Source organism: Notamacropus eugenii, chromosome 2 (genome assembly GCF_028372415.1).
Source record: "Notamacropus eugenii isolate mMacEug1 chromosome 2, mMacEug1.pri_v2, whole genome shotgun sequence".
In the NCBI taxonomy this organism is placed as follows: Eukaryota; Metazoa; Chordata; class Mammalia; order Diprotodontia; family Macropodidae; genus Notamacropus; species Notamacropus eugenii.
In genome coordinates, this window is record NC_092873.1 from 213215047 (window position 1) to 213232157 (window position 17111).

Consider the following 17111-nt stretch of genomic DNA (forward strand, 5'->3'; position numbering starts at 1 on the left):
TGCAACAGCTACCAGGGAAATTTTCCTCTTACTGATAAATAAAGGATGTTTTCAACACTTCCCAAACTCAGCTTACTTTGCCTGTGAGATTTATTTATTAAGTGTCTACAGTTTGTGAAGAACTATTCTGGGCCTTGGGGATGTAAATATAAAACCCAACACAGCTACTGGGGGATATGACATGTACACAAATAAATGTTATGCAATGTGGGGTATGATGGAGGAAGAGGAGAAATCCAAACAAAATGATTTGGGCCAATGTTCTTAACCTGGCATCCTCTTTCAGTTATTAGAAAATCAGAGAAAGATTCACTGAAGAGAAACGGTTTGAGGTAAGCCTTGGAGGAAAGTAGGGATTCTGAAAGCTAGAGATAAAGAGGGTGTGCACTATAGGCATGGGAAAATGCTACTCAAATGCAAAGATGGCACTTCCATTTCAGGGAACAGTTAATTATCTGGTTTGGCTAGAGTATAAGTGCAAAAAAAAAAAAAGAGTTGTAAAATAAAGCTTAAAATAAAGCTTTAAAGTTGCATGAGGGTCTGATCACAGAAGGCTGTGTTAGGCTAAGACTAGGAGTCAGTATTTTATCTTATAGGTAATGGGGAACCAAATAAGGTTTTCAGGTAAATGAGTACATGATCAGACCTGCACTTTATGAAAATTATATTAGTAGCTTTGTGAAGAATGGATTGAAGAGGGGAGAGATGGTGAAACAAGTTGCAAAGCTACTGTCATAGTCAGAATCTGAGTTTCTAAGGGTCTAAATTAGGGTTTTGGCTAAGAAAATGGAGTGAAGGGAATGCATGTGAGGCATTGAGGAGGTAAAATTAATGGAACTGGGGCAATTGATTGGATAAAGGGAAAGCAGCAGACTGGATAACAGATAAAGAAAAAGAAGAGTCACAGGTAATTGCATTTTCTGAGGTTTCTATCCTGAATGCCTGTGAAATGCCATTAATAGAAATAGGGAAATTGTAACGAGGAACAGTTTAGGGAAAAGTGGTGAGTTTACTTTCAGACATGTTGAATTTGAGTAGGAAATCCAGGTGGAAATGTCCAATAAGTAGTTGGCAATGAAGAAATGGGCCTCTAGAGAGAGATCAGGGTGTTCTTTAAATGACTTATGCAATAGAAGTTTTATTTATTGTGGGAGGTTGTGTGACACACATTTTTGTCATCTGTGATTGGTTCTGACACATAACTGTAGATGACCTCCTTTTTGTTCCTTTGATGTTGAAGTTTCCTGTGCTGTGCCTCCAGGGTCAAGGGTGTTGGTCTGTACTCAGAACAGGGTCATTTCTTTATTTGTGTTCCCTGGTAGATGAAATCCAGTTTCGAAGTTTATAATTTACAAGGATTATTGGCAACTAATGGTCCTTTATGGTTAGTGTTGCATTACCAGAATCACCAACAGGTGAGAAGTTTGTGGTGAGGTTTAGCAAACAATTCTTTGTGAAAGGTAAACTTGTTCGAAAGGCCACCTTTATTTGCAAGGCAGGAGTACAACAGGAGAACTGGTTGACCTTGAGAAATAAGTATTAAAAGTCGTCAAACCTATAAAAATTCAAGCAACATTTGCAATGCTCTAAATGAAACTTAACAGTGCTCCCCAATCAACAATGTCTTTCCTACTGCCATATCATTATGTTGAGAAACAGAAATACTTATACCTGTAACTATTCATAGATTGCTTAGAAAAATAACAAAAAGATTGGAAATAAAGGATAGAGAATGTTGAGGAAGGGAGAGTTTCAAGTTCTGAGGTTTGGTCAGTGGTGTTAGATTTCATATATATCCTCTGCTTTTCTCCCTTTCAAAATTCTTAGCATTGCTTTCTTACTGTTTGGGATGCAAAAGAAGTGCCTTCATATGATAAAAAATTCCTTAACCATACTATATTGCTAGGCACTAATGCTTTTTTTCCTTCCTTCTGTGAGGTTATAAGCTTATACAGGATAATACTATGATCAGCTATGCTGTATAGAGCACCTATGACAAGTCCACTTGTTAGAAACATGTTAACTCAATCTCCCCATGGATTTCAGGACACATGTGGGTATTATTTCCAATCTGCTTACCATGTAAGAAAGAGGGGCTTTTGGAATGGCTGCTGAGAAGAAACCTAGAATATTTACAAAAGGTGCTAGTCAGAGGATTTAGTCCCTTCATGATTGAATTGAGAGAAGATGGGAAACAGGCATAGGACTTCCATTCAGGTCTGCATAGAGATATGAATATAGACTTCTGTTCTTTGTCTCTTTGTCTTTGTTATTTTTAAGAAAATATTTTTAGCATTCTTTTCTTTTTAAATTTTGAGTTCCAAATTCTCTCCTTCCCTCACACCCTCTACCTGATCCACTGAGAAGGCAAGCCATATGATATTAATTATACATGTGAAATCACACAAAACATTGCCATGTTACCCATATTTTAAGAAAAGGCAAGAGAAAATGAGAACATTAGAGTTTAATTTGCACCCATCAGAATCTATCAGTTCTTTCTCTGGAGGTGGATAGGATTTTTTCATCATGGGTCCTTTGAATGTGTCTTGAATCATTGTATTGATCAGGGTAGCCAAGTCTTTTACAGTTGATCATCATTGAACATCATGCTGTTACTATGCACAATGATGTCCCAGTTCTCACTTTGCTTGGCATTAATTCATATAAGTCTTGCCATGCTTTTCTGAAATCACCCCTCTCATCATTTCTTATAATACAATATTATTCAATCACAATCATATGTCTCAGCTTGTTTAGTTTTTACCCAACTGATGAGCATCTTCCCAATTTCCAGTTCTTTGCCACCAGAAATAGAACTGCCTTAAATATATTTTTAAATATATAGGCCAATTTTCCTTTGATCTCTTTGGGATATAGATCTGGGAGTAGTATGATTGGGTTAAAGGGCACACACAGTTTTATAGCCCTTTGGCATCCAAATTATTTTCAAGAATGGTTGGACCAGTTCACAACTCCACCACTAGTTTATTAGTGTATCTCTTTTTCCCTCATCCCCTTTAGAATTTGATAGGTATGAGGTAATACCTCAGAGTTGTTATAGTTTGCATTTCTCCAATAAATACTGATGAGGAATATTTTTTTAATATGACTATGGATAGCTTTGATTTCTTTTTCTGAAAAACGCCTGTTTATAGCTTTTAACCATTTATCAATTAAACAGTGGCTTTGGTTTTTACAAATTTGATTCAGTTTTATACAGTACTCATATATATGTATGTATATATATATATATATATATATATATATATATATATATATATATATATATATATATATTTGAGAAATGAGGTCTTTATCAGAGAAGCCTGTTATAATGTTAAAAAATATTACATCATATTACTCCCAGGGGTTATATGTATTATCTTCTCATATAGAAAGGTAAACAATTTAACTTATTGAGTTCCTTACAATTATTTTTCTTTATTCTTCTCTTGAGTCTTCTGTTTTAAATGGCAAATTTTCTATTCAACTACGATATTTTCATGCTTTAAAGGTCTCTATCTCATCAAATATGTATTTTTTCCCTTGAAGGATCACACTCAATTTTGCTCTGTAGTTAATTCTTGTTTGTAGTCTTAGCTACTTTGCCTTCCAGAATATCATATTCTAAGTTCTCCACTTTTTAAATATGGAAACTGCTAAATCACATGCGATTTAGTTAGTTTTAGAGGCTTTAGTTTTGGGGATCTTGAAGTTTTTTTGTGCTTCTGAGGTGGTTTGATCCTGGAATAAGTATGGTCACTGCACTCTTGCTCTGCACTCAGGTTCCAGCTACTCTGTATCTGTATGCGCAAGTATTCCTCTCTGTTTTGGTGCTGTGATAAGAGCCCCTCCTCCCTTGTGACAGACCACAAACATTCCTCTCCTCCCTGGAACTGTGACCCAGAACTGTGTATGGGCAATAGAGTTGCCAATCAGTGCCAGCTGTACCCAGAACCAGCAAAATAGTCCCCTGTAATCTCTTTATGAAAAGCACTTGTCTGACCCCCTCAATATCCCAGGTGAGAGTTCCTAAATCTGCCACTGCTCCTGTAGTGATGGCTATTGCCACAGGTACATGTGGCAGCTCCAGACAGATTCCCACCAGATCTCCACCATAGTGTTTCAAAATTTTCCTGTCTACCTCTTAAGTTTTCTTAGAACAGAGAAATATCTCACCCCAATTTACAAATTTGATTTGAGGCATTTTAAAGTTGTTTGGAGGGGAATGTTGGGAGAGATCAGTTGTATGGTTGTCCTTAATCTTCCATGTTGGCTACTTATTATTTTTTGATTTGTGTAACAGAATACCAGACTTGCGCTCTTTGCAACCCTCTGATCTCTGAAAGTTTGGGAGAGTAAACTGCTAGAGATCTGGCAGTTGGAGTCCACATCAAATTTTACTGAGTCTGATGATGATTGAAATCTGGAACAATCTATCTGACACAGCATAACAGCACATCAAAGTCAGTTAAGAAGAAATAGTGGCTTATGTATCAGCTATGTTATATTCGAAAGTGAAATGAGTGGGACAAATGCTTTGTAGCAACTGCTTTAAAATTGATCCCATTCTCCCCAGTGTCTGAGGTGATATAGGCAAATATGGAACCATAGGTATTGGGAAAATAAATGTTTGTACTTCTGTTTTTGCTATATTTGCCCAGAAATTATTCTGGTGCAAAAACTAATTGATATTAATTGGATAAATGATACCAAAGAGCCAGTCATTTATTATATAAAGGATATCCTGAATAGAAGTACCCCTCATGGATGACTGCCTTTCCTCTTTGATCACTGCCATGTTATGGCAGAGGAGCTTGTATAGTTCAATGAAACTATGAGCTATGCTGTGCAGGGTTACTCAAGATGGACAGGTCATAGTGGAGAGTTCAAACAAAAGGTGTTTCATTGGAGAAGAAAATGATAAACCTCTTCAGTATCTTTCCTAGGAAATATGGACAGTATTAAAATGATAACACATATGACATCAGAGGATGAGCCCTTCAGGTTGGAAGATGTTCAACACTTTACTGAGCAAGAGTGGAGAACAAATATAAGTAGCTCCAGAGAGAATGAAGCAGTAGGGCCAAAGTCAAAAGGAAATTCAGCTGTGGATGTGTCTGGTGACAAAAGGAAAATGCAATATTGCAAAGATCAATATTGCATAGGAACCTGGAATATACAAATATACATAATAAGCCGGATGTGGTCAAATAGGAGATGGAAAGTTTAAACAGTGTCAGTAAACTTAAATGGACAGGAATGGGTGAATTTCATTCAGATGATAATTACATGTAAAACTGTGGGCAAGAATACCATACAAGAAATGGAGTAGTCCATTATTATTATTATTATTATAGTCAATAAAAGGGTAAGAAGAACAGTACAGGAGTATAATCTCAAAAATGATAGAATGATATCTCTTGGATCTCTCAACAAATCCTCATGACTCCTAGGCCAGATAATTAGCTAACTCATACTCACACAGATGAGTTTGATTCCCAGAAGACTCATAGCTAGATTTATATCTCCCTCAGGGATCTAGGGGTACCACCTGAAGTTGCAAGGGTCTTATTCTCTAGTACTTCTATACTTAATTGCCTCTGTTAGGTCTATCCAATCAAATAGTTTTTTTTTCCTCATTCTTTCCCATTTCTTAGCTTTCTGTTTTGATCCATTTTACACAATAAAAATGGAAATGGGATTCACTTCATATCCAGGTAAAACATTGATTGTATATCCTAAGGATAGTGCTCCACACAGCTCATTTGTACCTCTCTAAAAGGTTTGCTTTGTACTGGAAACTTTTTATTCAGCTTGCATATGTAATTTATTACTTGGCCACAAGGGTGCACTAATACGTCCTCATAAACATAAGATTCAAATTCTTAATTTGCTGTAGCTCATTTGTCCAGGGCAGTAAGGGATTTCTGTTGAATTCACTTGGGAGTGCTCATACATGCAGAACTTCCCTACCTTATTAAAAAATGCTGTGAATAAAAGTGGAGAGTATTCTCCTTTCTAATCAAAGATGCAAAATGGGCTTCCTCTTAAAAAAAAAAAGACATTTTATTATGATTTTTAAAAATCCAAAGATTGGGTCATGCATGAAATGCATTTAGTCAAAGACTTCTTACTTTATCAGTTCTGTTTAAAAATAATTTTCCTCTTCAAGAGAGATCTTTAATTACATTAGAGCAATAGACTGGGATTTATTCTAATTATGAACTACTAAAACTGAAATACACTTTGTTAAAACCATGGAGAGTGAAATCGGACACATGCCAATTCCTCATTACTAGGATGTTGAAGTAGAATTGGTCATTGGGATATTAAAAGTCTTACATAAATAGAAGGGTACTCCAATTACTGTATGCATCAGTGTGGGCTTTTCAAAGTTAGTAGACTAATTAGTTTTGTTGGTTTTAAAGATTCAAACAGGGTGACCACAACCTTAGTTAATTATGTCAGTGTAACGAGCGCAGCATCTTAATTCCATTCCATCCCTCTTATCCATCTCACAAACCAGTGACTTTTTTGTTGATATGTAGATCACAGTTACCTTTATTACCTCGGGCAATTAATTTAACCCCTTTGGGTCTTAGTTTCCTTAACTTTAAAGTTAGGAGATTGGTTTGATGAACTCAAAGGTTCTGTTCCTGACTGACCCATGGTTCCAATTTTCTCTTTTTAGAATGAGGAAATTTGATTAGAAACTCAAAGATTCCTTCTAGATCTAACAAGAAACTATTTTAACAATACTTTGCATTTAAATAATGCTTTAGGGCTTAAAAAATGCTCAGACGGGTAGAGTTGTACTTATTTATTTTGGTGATTTTATCAGTTAGGAGGGTCCAAAAAGGAGCTTTCTGCATCATTTTGTGCCTTCCCTGCAATTAGGAAGTTGAAGGCAGGCACTGAGACTTAAAGTGATTTGTCTAAGGTCATAAAGTTAGTATATATAAGAGACAAGACTTTAACGTAGGTCTTCTCTGACACTGAGGATGGTAAGTAGCATAGCAGATAGATTGCAGAGGGTGGAGTCAGGAAGACCTGAGTTTGAATTCAAACAGATACAACCTCTGTTAGCCTCAGTTTTCTCAACTATAAAATGGGAATAATAATAGTACCTATCTTACAGAGCTATTGTGAGGACCAAAAGTAAAAAAAAAAGAGAGACAGAGCTTAGCACAGTTCTTGGCATATTATAGGTGCTTAATAAATGTTTATTCCCTTCTTTCCTCTATGTCTATTATGCTATAATGTATCACTTTCTTATGTTGCTAGAGATGTGAATTAGAGTGGAGAGTACTCTTTTTAATAAATGTCACAAAATGGGCTTTATTTTATTTTAAAAATATTTAATTTTTCCTAATTACATGTAAAATCAATTTTTAAAATTCCTATTTTAAAATTTTAATTTCCAAATCTCTCTCACACTCCCTATCCTCCCCCTTCATTGAGAAGGCAATTTGATAGGTTATATAGGTTATATACGAGCAGTCATGCAAAACGTATTTCCATATTAGTTATATTGTGAAAGAAATATGGACCAAAAAATAAAGTAAAAGAAATGCCTCAATCTGCATTTAGACTCCAGTTCTTTCTCCGAAGAGAAGACTTTTTTTTTTTTATAAGTCCTTTGGAATTGTCTTGGTTCATTGTATTACTGAGAATACTAAGTCATTCACAGCTGACTATCCTATTGTGTGCAATGTTTCTTGGTGCTGCTCCTTTCACTTTCCATCAGGTCATGTAAGTCTAGGTTTTTCTAGGAGCTTTCTGCTTCTCATTTCTTCTCATTGGAGCACAATAGTGTTCCATCACAATCAAATATCACCACTTGTTCAGCCATTCCCCAATTGATGGACATCCCTTCAATTTCCAATTCTTTGCTACCACAAAAAGAACTGCTGTAAATATTTTTATACGTGTAGCTCTTTTTCTTTTAAAATATTTCTTTGGGATACGGAACTGATGGTGGCATTGCTAAGACAAAGGATATGCATGATTTTGCAATCTTTTGGGGATAGTTAATAAACTTTAACATTAACATTTTATTGTATTTACATTATTTTAAATTTAAAAACAAATTCATAAAATTTACATATTTAAGAATCACATTTATAATTAATAACATTTCAAAAGATAGCTTCATGTATGAAAATGTATTTGGTAAAGAAGTTTTCATTTTATTAAATCAACAAGAATTATATAAGCACCTGTTTAATATGTTCCAGGCACTATGCATTACAAGTAAAGGGTAAGAAATCATTCCTACATCAGTGAGCTGACATTCCAAAGGGAGAGCCAAATATGTGTTAAAGTGTATACAACATGAATATAAAATGAAGATAAATCTATTTAACTATGAAGTGGTTAAATACAAGGTAGTTTGGGAGGGAGGGCACTAGCAATTGGTGTGATAAGGAAAGGCTTCACTAAGATGGCCCAGAGTAGAGTAGCTAGGTGGAACAATGGACAAAGTGAAGGGCCTGGAGTAAAGAAAACTCAACTTCTTAAGTTCAGATCTGATCTTAGACACTTACTAGCTATGTGACCCTGGCCAAGTCACTTAACTCTGTTTACCTTAATTTCCTTATCTGTAAAATGAGCTGTAGGAGGAAATGGCAAACCACATCAGTATCTTTGCCAAGAAAACCCAAATGAGATAATGAGGAGTTGGATATGATTGAACAACAACAAAAAATAGCAGAGTAGGAACGATCCTGTTTTTGTAGGTCAGGCAGCATAGAAGGAAAGGAGCCAAAAGTGGATGCCATCATGGGGTTTCTTTTTTATTTCTCTAGTTGATCTGAATCCCATTTTGAAGCAGTGTAAATCAGCAACTTGCTGATTCCAGGGATTTATAGACTAATAACTGAAACCTGAAATATTACAAAGATCGTCACCCTGGAAGTTGGAGAAAGTAGCAGACCGCTATTTATGAAGTGTCAGAGGAAGAGTCCTCATGAGGTGAGGGAATACATTGCATAATTAGAACCAAAGTAATTCAGCAGAAAGGTACAGTAGAGCATTAGCACTCTAGTCAAAGGACCGACGTTTGAATCTTATCTGTGAGGCTTATTACCTGTGTAACCTAGGGAAAGCTACAACCTCCATAAGTCTCATTTTCTCATCTAGTGACTAGGCTTAGAATGTCTCTGAAGCCCCCTTCAGCTCTAGATCTGAGATTCTAAATGTTTCTAATGACTAATGCATAAGTATAGGAACCCAGGATGCTGGGAACCATTTAGAGCCACCATTGTGTCAAAGGTTGCAAGTTATTCTTTATGTTTCACTTTCTTCAGTTAGGAACTAGAAACACATACCATGTAGCAGAATACCTGGGTCGCTGATATAATTGCAATGTTAGTGACATCTAAAATAAAACTAAAACCAAAAAAAACCCAAAACCATCAGACTTCTTTGAATGGACCTTGAGATTCTCCAGAGATTGAAGAATGGGCATAGGTACACTTGGTTGATGATGAAAGAAGCTGAAAGCCGCTTGACCAAACTGTGGAGAGATCAGAAATTAAGAATTTGTCATATAAAGAGATATTTTATTTATGGTAAGGAAAGAACATAAACAGAAAATCTACAGATTATTAACAAAGCAAAAATAAGAACAATATGAGAAAGTTGCAGCTGTGAAACACTTAGAAGTAAGAGGGATTTGCCAAAGGAATTACTAGAGTTAAGTATGAAGCATAGGTGTGCCACATGAAATAAGGGAAAAATCCTTGGGTTTAGAGTCAGAGGACCTTGGCAAGTCACTTAACTACACTGGGTCTCAGGTTCCTTATCTGTAAAATGAAGAATGTAGTGGATAAGATAGAGAAAGCATTTTTTAAACTCTTATGTGCAGACGTCTGGTCTAAGTATTAGAGATACAGATATGAGCAAGTCAGGTCCTGTCTTCAAGAAGTTTTCATTTTATTGCGGGAAGAAAATTTACAGAAGGTTCCTGGAAAAGGCAATGGGGAGTTTAGGGCTTGGTAAAGAGACAGCAGGAACTGTGTAGCTGGCCTGAGCCCTGGAATATTAAGTTAAAAGCTCACCATTTAGAATTGGAGAACCCCAGCAGAGAAATATTTGCTAGGCTCTCTTGCCATCTTGGCTAGGTTAATTTTTTTCCCCTTAAAAATTATGGAAACCATCATCAGGACTTAATTGGCTCAGGTAACTAAAGATTCAATTTCCTGGTTGCCTAAGAACAACAAATAAGGTCCTGATATGCTTCTTTTTTCTCTTGCTTGCCTTGGAAGACCACCTTGGGCAATACAAAGACAGAGAAGGTATGCTCAACTGAAACAAATCTACATCCCGGTCCAAAATAATTTCTCTGTTTTGTATAGCTTTTTCCTGCTATAGCTAAGTAAATTTCCTTTTGTTATCTGCCAGAAGTTCTATGAATGTCTCATTTAATTCTAATTTAGAACCTGAGATACCAGACCAGCCTGGGTCAGGCCTGCTCGACTACAAAGGAATTAAACTACTTGATTTCTAAGGTTCATTCCAACTCTAAGTCCTTCAGTTTTAATAAAGAAAAGCCATTTACTTACTAATTGAAAATGGAATAGAAAACAGGTACTTTAGGTTTGGTCTTATGATTACATAAAATTACAAGTCACACAAATGATATAATTTGGTTTTTTAAAATAGTATTTTATTTTTCCCCAATTACATGTCAAGATAATTTTTAGTATTTACTTTTTACAAGATTTTGAGTTCAAAATTTTTCTTCCCTTTAGCCCACTCCTTCCAAAAATGGTAGATAACTTAATGTAGTTTATACATGTCATGTCATGTAAAGCATATTTCCATATTAGTCAAAGTTGTGAAAGAAGAAATAGATCAAAAGGGGGAAAATGCAAAAAAGAATTAAGCAGCTGGAAAATATATGCTTCAGTCTGTATTTAGGGTCCATCAGTTGTTTATCTGGATGTAGACAGCATTTTCCTTTGTGAATCCTTTATACTTGTCTTGGATGTTGTGTTGCTAAGTAGAACTGAGTCATCAAACAATGTTGTTGATACTGTATACAATGTTTTCCTGGTTGTGCTCATTTCACTTTGCATCAGTTCATACAAGCCTTTCCAAGTTTTTCTGAAATCTGCCTGCTCATCATTTCTTCTTGCACAATAATATTCCATTACATTCATATGCTACGGCTCTTTTAGGTAGTCCCCAACTGATGGGTATCCCCTCATTTTCTAATATTCTGACACCACATAAAGAGCTGCTATAAATATTTGTGCATATGTAAGTCCTTTTCCTTTTTTTATTATCTCTTTGGAATACAAACCTAGTAGTGGTATCACTGGATAAAAGGGTATGCACAGTTTGGTTGCACTTTGGGCATAGTTCCAAATTGCTGTCCAGAATGGTAGGATCAGTTCATACCTCCACCAACAGTACATTAGTGTCCCAATTTTTCCACATCTTCTCCAATGTTTATCATTTTCTCTTTTTGTCTTATTAGCCAATGTGAGAGGTATGAGATGGTACCTCAAAGTTGTTTTAATATTTATTTCTCCTGTCAAAAGTGATTTAGAGCACATCTTTATATGCCTATAGATGGATTTGATTACATCATCTGAAAACTGCTTGTTCATATCCTTTGACCATTTATCAATTGGGGAATGGCTTGTATTCTTATAAATTTGCCTCAGTTCTCTTTATATTTGAGAAATGAGGCCTTTATCTGAGACACTTGCTATAAAGATTATTTCCCAGCCTTCTGCTTTTCTTCTAATCTTGGTTGCACAAACCTTTTTATTTTAATGTAATCAAAATTACCTGTTTTACATTTTGTGATGCTTTCTATCTCTTATTTGATCATGAATTCTTCCCTTTCCCATAGAACTGACATGTAGACTATGCCTTGCTTTTCTGATTTGCTTTTATGTCACCTTTTATGACTACATCATGTACCCATTTTGACCTTATCTTGGTATATGGTGTGAGATGTTGGTTTATATCTACTCTATATCCTACTGGTTTCTGGTTTTCCCAGCAGTTTTTGTTAAATAATGAGTTCCTATCCCAAAGGATAGGAGTTTTGGGTTTATCAAGCACTAGGTTACTATGGTCTTTGATTACTGTGTCTTGAATACCTAATCTGTTCCACTGATCCACCACTCTGTTTCTTAGCCAGTAACAGATAGTTTTGATGATTGCACCTTTATAATGTAGTTTGAGATCTGGCATTGGTAGGCCACCTTCCTTTGTACTTTTTTCCATTAATTCCCTTGATATTCTTGATCTTTTGTTTTTCCAGATGTATTTTGTTGTCATTTTTTCTAGCACCAGAGTGGCACTTGGTAAGTAAATCAGTTTAGGCAGAATTGTCATTCTTATATTGGCTTGGCCTACCTACAAGCAATTATTATTTTTCCAATTGTTTAGATATGACATTATTTATGTAAAAAGTGTTTTGTATTTCTGTTCATGTAGTTCCTGGGTTTTTCTTGCCAGATAGATTTCCAAATATTTTATATTGCTTACAGTTATTTTAAATAGAATTTCCCTATCTCTTGCTTCTGAGCCTTGTCATATAAAGAAATGCTGATGATTTATGTGGGTTTGTCTTATATCCTACAGTTTTGCTAAAGTTGTTAATTATTTCAGGTATTTTTGTAGTTGGTTCTCTAAGTATACTATCATATCATCTGCAAAGAGTCAGATTTGTGTTTCTTCATATCCTATTCTAATTTCTTCAATTTCTTTTTCTTCTCTTATTGTTATTGCTAACATTTCTAGTATTTTATTGAATAATAGCAGTGATAATGGGCATCCTTACTTCACCCCTCATCTTATTGGGGAGACTCTTACCTCATCCCCACTATAGGTAATGCTTTCTGATGGCTTTAGATGGATGCTGTTTATCATTTTAAGTAATGCTCCCTTTATTTCCATATTCTCTAGTGTTGTTAATAGGAATTGGTACTGTATTTTGTCAAAAGCTTTTTCTTCTACTGAAATCATTAAATTCAAGCAAATCATAGGATTTCTGTTGATTTTGTTATGGGTATGGTCACTTATGTTGATAGTTTCTCTAATATTGAAGCAACCCTGCACCTGGGCATAGTATATAATCCTTGTGATACATTGCTGTAATCACCTTGTTAGTGTTTTGTTCAAAATTTTTACATCATATTCCTTAGGGAAACTGGTCTGTAATTTTCTTTCTATGTTTTAGGACTTCCTGGTTTAGGTATCAGCACTACGTTTGTGTCATAAAATGAATTTGGTAGAACTCTTTTATCTATTTTTTCAAATAGTTTGTATAGTACTGGAATTGATTATTCTTTAAATTTTTGATAGAATTCACTTGTGAATGCCTCTTACCTTGCAGATTTTTTTTTCTTAGGGAGTTCATTAATGGCTTGTTCAATTTCTTTTTCTAAGATGGGGTTATTTAAACTTCTATTTCCTGATCTGTTAATCTAGGTAATTTATGTTTTCATAAACATTTTTCGATTTGTAAGGTCAATTAAAGTAGAATCTTTTGATGTTTTTGTTTTACTAAAAGTGTCTCTGAATAATGTGATTAAAGAGGATCTTTCCCAACCATTGTTGAGCCTTGTGAGAAGGTCCCTGCCTTCTGAAATGAGGCATTGGCTCGCAAGGGATGTGATGTCCTCTGGCTCTAAAAAATGTATAAAGACTCTGAGATGCTGGTTTTATTTGGGGATTTACTGCCTGGAAGTGTTTGATTGACCAGAAGAGGACTCTGGGAAGCTGTTAAAGAGCCCCCTGGCCTAGAAAACCCAGATGTTGGTGCTTCCCTCTCTGGTAACTATAGTCAGACAGTTGAACCTGTCTGTTGAATTGTAATATATGTATTGATTATGGTCAGGCAGAGGAAGCCATGTCTGTTGATCTTGATTTCTCTGTGTTTTCTTTGAAGTTCAGGATGCTGACTTCCCTGAACTAAGTGAATGATATATGTGCTTGATTAAAGGAATGATATATGTGCTTCATTAAAGTGATTGTTAACCCCTCAAAAGTTGCCTTTCCTTTTAGAGAAGCAGATCAAAGAACCTGTGATAGCAAGCCTCCTGTGTGTGTTGAGGTGCTTACTGATACACTTGGGCAAAATATTTCCTAATGATTGCTTCAATTTATTCTTCATTAGTGATAATTTTACACTTTTCATTTATGATACTGGATATTTGGCTTTCTTCTTTTTTAAAAATCATAAAATTAACCAATGATTTATCTTATTGGGTTTTTTTTCCCCAAAAAACCAACTCCTAAATTTACTTATTAGGTCAATAGTTTGTTGTTGTTTTTTTTAACTTTAAATCTTATTAATTTCATCTTTGATTTTCAGGATTTCCAACATGGTGCTCAATTGGAGATTTTTAATTTATCCTTTTTTCTTTTTTTAGTTGCATGTCCAATTCATTGATCTATTCTTTTTCCATTTTGTTGATATGGGAATTTTGAGAAATAAAATTTCCTCTAAGTATTACTTTGGATGCATTCCATAAATTGTGGTATGTTGTCTCATTGTTGTCATTCTCTTTAATGAAATTACTTGTTGCTTCTATGATTTGTTGTTTGAGTCCCTTGTTATTTAGGATTAGATTTAGTTTCCAGTTAATTTTTAATCTATCTTTCCACTATACTTCATTGAATATAATTGTTATTACATTATGATCTGGGAAGGATATATTTAATATTTCTGTCTTTCTCCATTTGATTTTGAGGTTTTAAATGCCCTATTATATGTCAGCTTTTGTGTAAGTGCCATGTGCTGATGAGCAAAAGATATGTTCTTTTCTGTTTTCATTTAGTTTTCCCCAAAGGTCTATCATATCTAACTTTTCTAATATTCTGTTTGCCTCCTTAGTTCATTTCTTGATTATTATTTTTTGTTTGAATTTATTGAGTTATGAGAGGGGACAGTTGAAGTCCCCAACTAGTGTAGTTTTACTATTCATTTCTTCCTGTAACTCACTTAACTTCTTTTAGAATTTGGATGCTATGCATTTTTGTTTATGTTTAGTATTAATGCATAATGTTTAGTATTTGTGTTTATACATTTATGTTTAATATTAATTTTGCTTCATTGTCTATGGTATCTTTTAACAAGACCTATTTTCTTTTCATATCTCTTCTAAATGGGTTTACTTTTGCTTTTACTTTGTCTGAGATCAGAATTACTACCCCTGCTTTCGTTTTACTTCCTCTGAAGTATAATAGAATCTACTTCAGCCCTTTACCTTTACTCTGTGTGTGTGTCTCTGCTTCAAGTATATTTCTTGCAAACAACATATTGCAGGATCCTGGTTTTTGATCCACTCTGCTCTCCACTTCTATTTTATAGGAGAGTTCATCCCATTCCCATTCACAGTTATGATTAACTCATTGTGTATTTACCTCCATTCTATTTTTCCTCCAGTTTATTATCTCTCTCCTTTTGCCCTTTCCCTCCTCTTCAGTGTTTTGCTTCTGTCTAATGCCCCTCCTGAAATCCTGAAATGTCCTCCCTTCTGTCAACCCCTGCTTTTTTTGCTTAATCTCCTCCCCTCCTATTTTCCTTTTGGGTAAGATAGATTTCTATATTCAACAGATTGTGTATATTATTCTCTCTTTGAATCAACACTGATGAGAATAAACTTCAAGCCATGTCCATTACCCATGCTCTCATCTTCCCTTCCACTGTAATAGGTCTTTTGAGCCTCTTTATGTAAAATAATTCACCCCATTCTACCGCTCCCTTCTTTCTGCACAGACTATAATCTTCTTTCTCATACTTTAATTATTTTCTTGTCATTCCCTCAAATTCGCATTATACCCATAACCTCTGTCTATATTCCTTCTAGCTGTACTATTAGTGGTACAATTTGTAAGAATTACAAGTATCATCTTCCCATATAGGGATATAAAGGATGTAAACAGTTCAACTTCATTGAATCCCTTAAGTTTTCTTTCTTTTTATCTTTTTAGGCTTCTCTTGGGTCTTGATATTGGAGGTCAAAATTTTTGTTCAGTTTTGGTCTTCTTCTTATGAAAGCTTGAAATCCTTCTATTTCATTGAATGGCCATTTTTTCCCCTTGAAGTATCATGCTTAATTCCCTGGGAAGGTGATTCTTGGTTGTAGTCCTAGCTCTTTTGCCTTCCAGAATATCATTACCTGATCCTTTAATGTTGTAGCTGCTCAGTCCTATCTAATCCTGATTGTGGCTCCCCAATATTTGAATTGTTTCTTTCTGACCATTTGCAATATTTTTTTCCTTGACCTGAGAGTTTTGTAATATGACTGTAATGTTCTTTGGAGTTTTTATTTTGGGATCTCTTTCCTGAGGTGATGAGGGAATATTTTTAAATGCCTATTTTGCCCTCTGGTTCCAGGACTTCAGGGTAGTTTTCTTTGATAATTTTTTGAAAGATGCTGTCCAGGTCCTCCTTTTGATTATGATTTCTAGGTAGTCCAGTGATTCTGACATTGTCTCTCCCATATCTAGTTCCCAGGTCAGTTGTTTTTCCAATGAGGTATTTTACATTTTCTTCTATTTTTTCATTCTTTTGAATTTATTTGATGACTTAGTGTTTCATAGAGTCATTAGCTTCCACTTTGCCAACTCTAACTTTTAATGAGTTGTATTCCACAGTTTTCCATTTAGCCAATTTTGTATTTTTTAAGGAACTATTTTCTTCACAGAATTTTTGTGTTTCCTTTTCTGTTTGATCAATAATATTTTTTGAGCAGTTTTCTTTTTCCAAACTTTTTACTCTTTTTTCATAATTCTCTTGAAGCACTTTCATTTCTTTTCCCAATTTTTCTTCTACCTCTCTCATGATTTTTAAGCTCCTTTGAGCTGTTCCATGAGTTCTTTCTGGGCTTGAGAACACCTCCCATTTTCCTTTGGGGTTTTGTCCATAGGTGTTTTGACACTTGTCCACTTCTGAATTTGTGCCTTGATCTTCTCTGTCACCATAATAACTTTCTAGGATCATTCAATTTTGCTATTTTTTTGGCCTTTTCCCTTTCTTTTAAATTTGAACTCTCCTCTTGGGGTACAAGGGGAATTGCCTCAGGCTTCTTGTGCCAGGGGCTATAGGCACTGGCTCTCAATATCAGTACTGG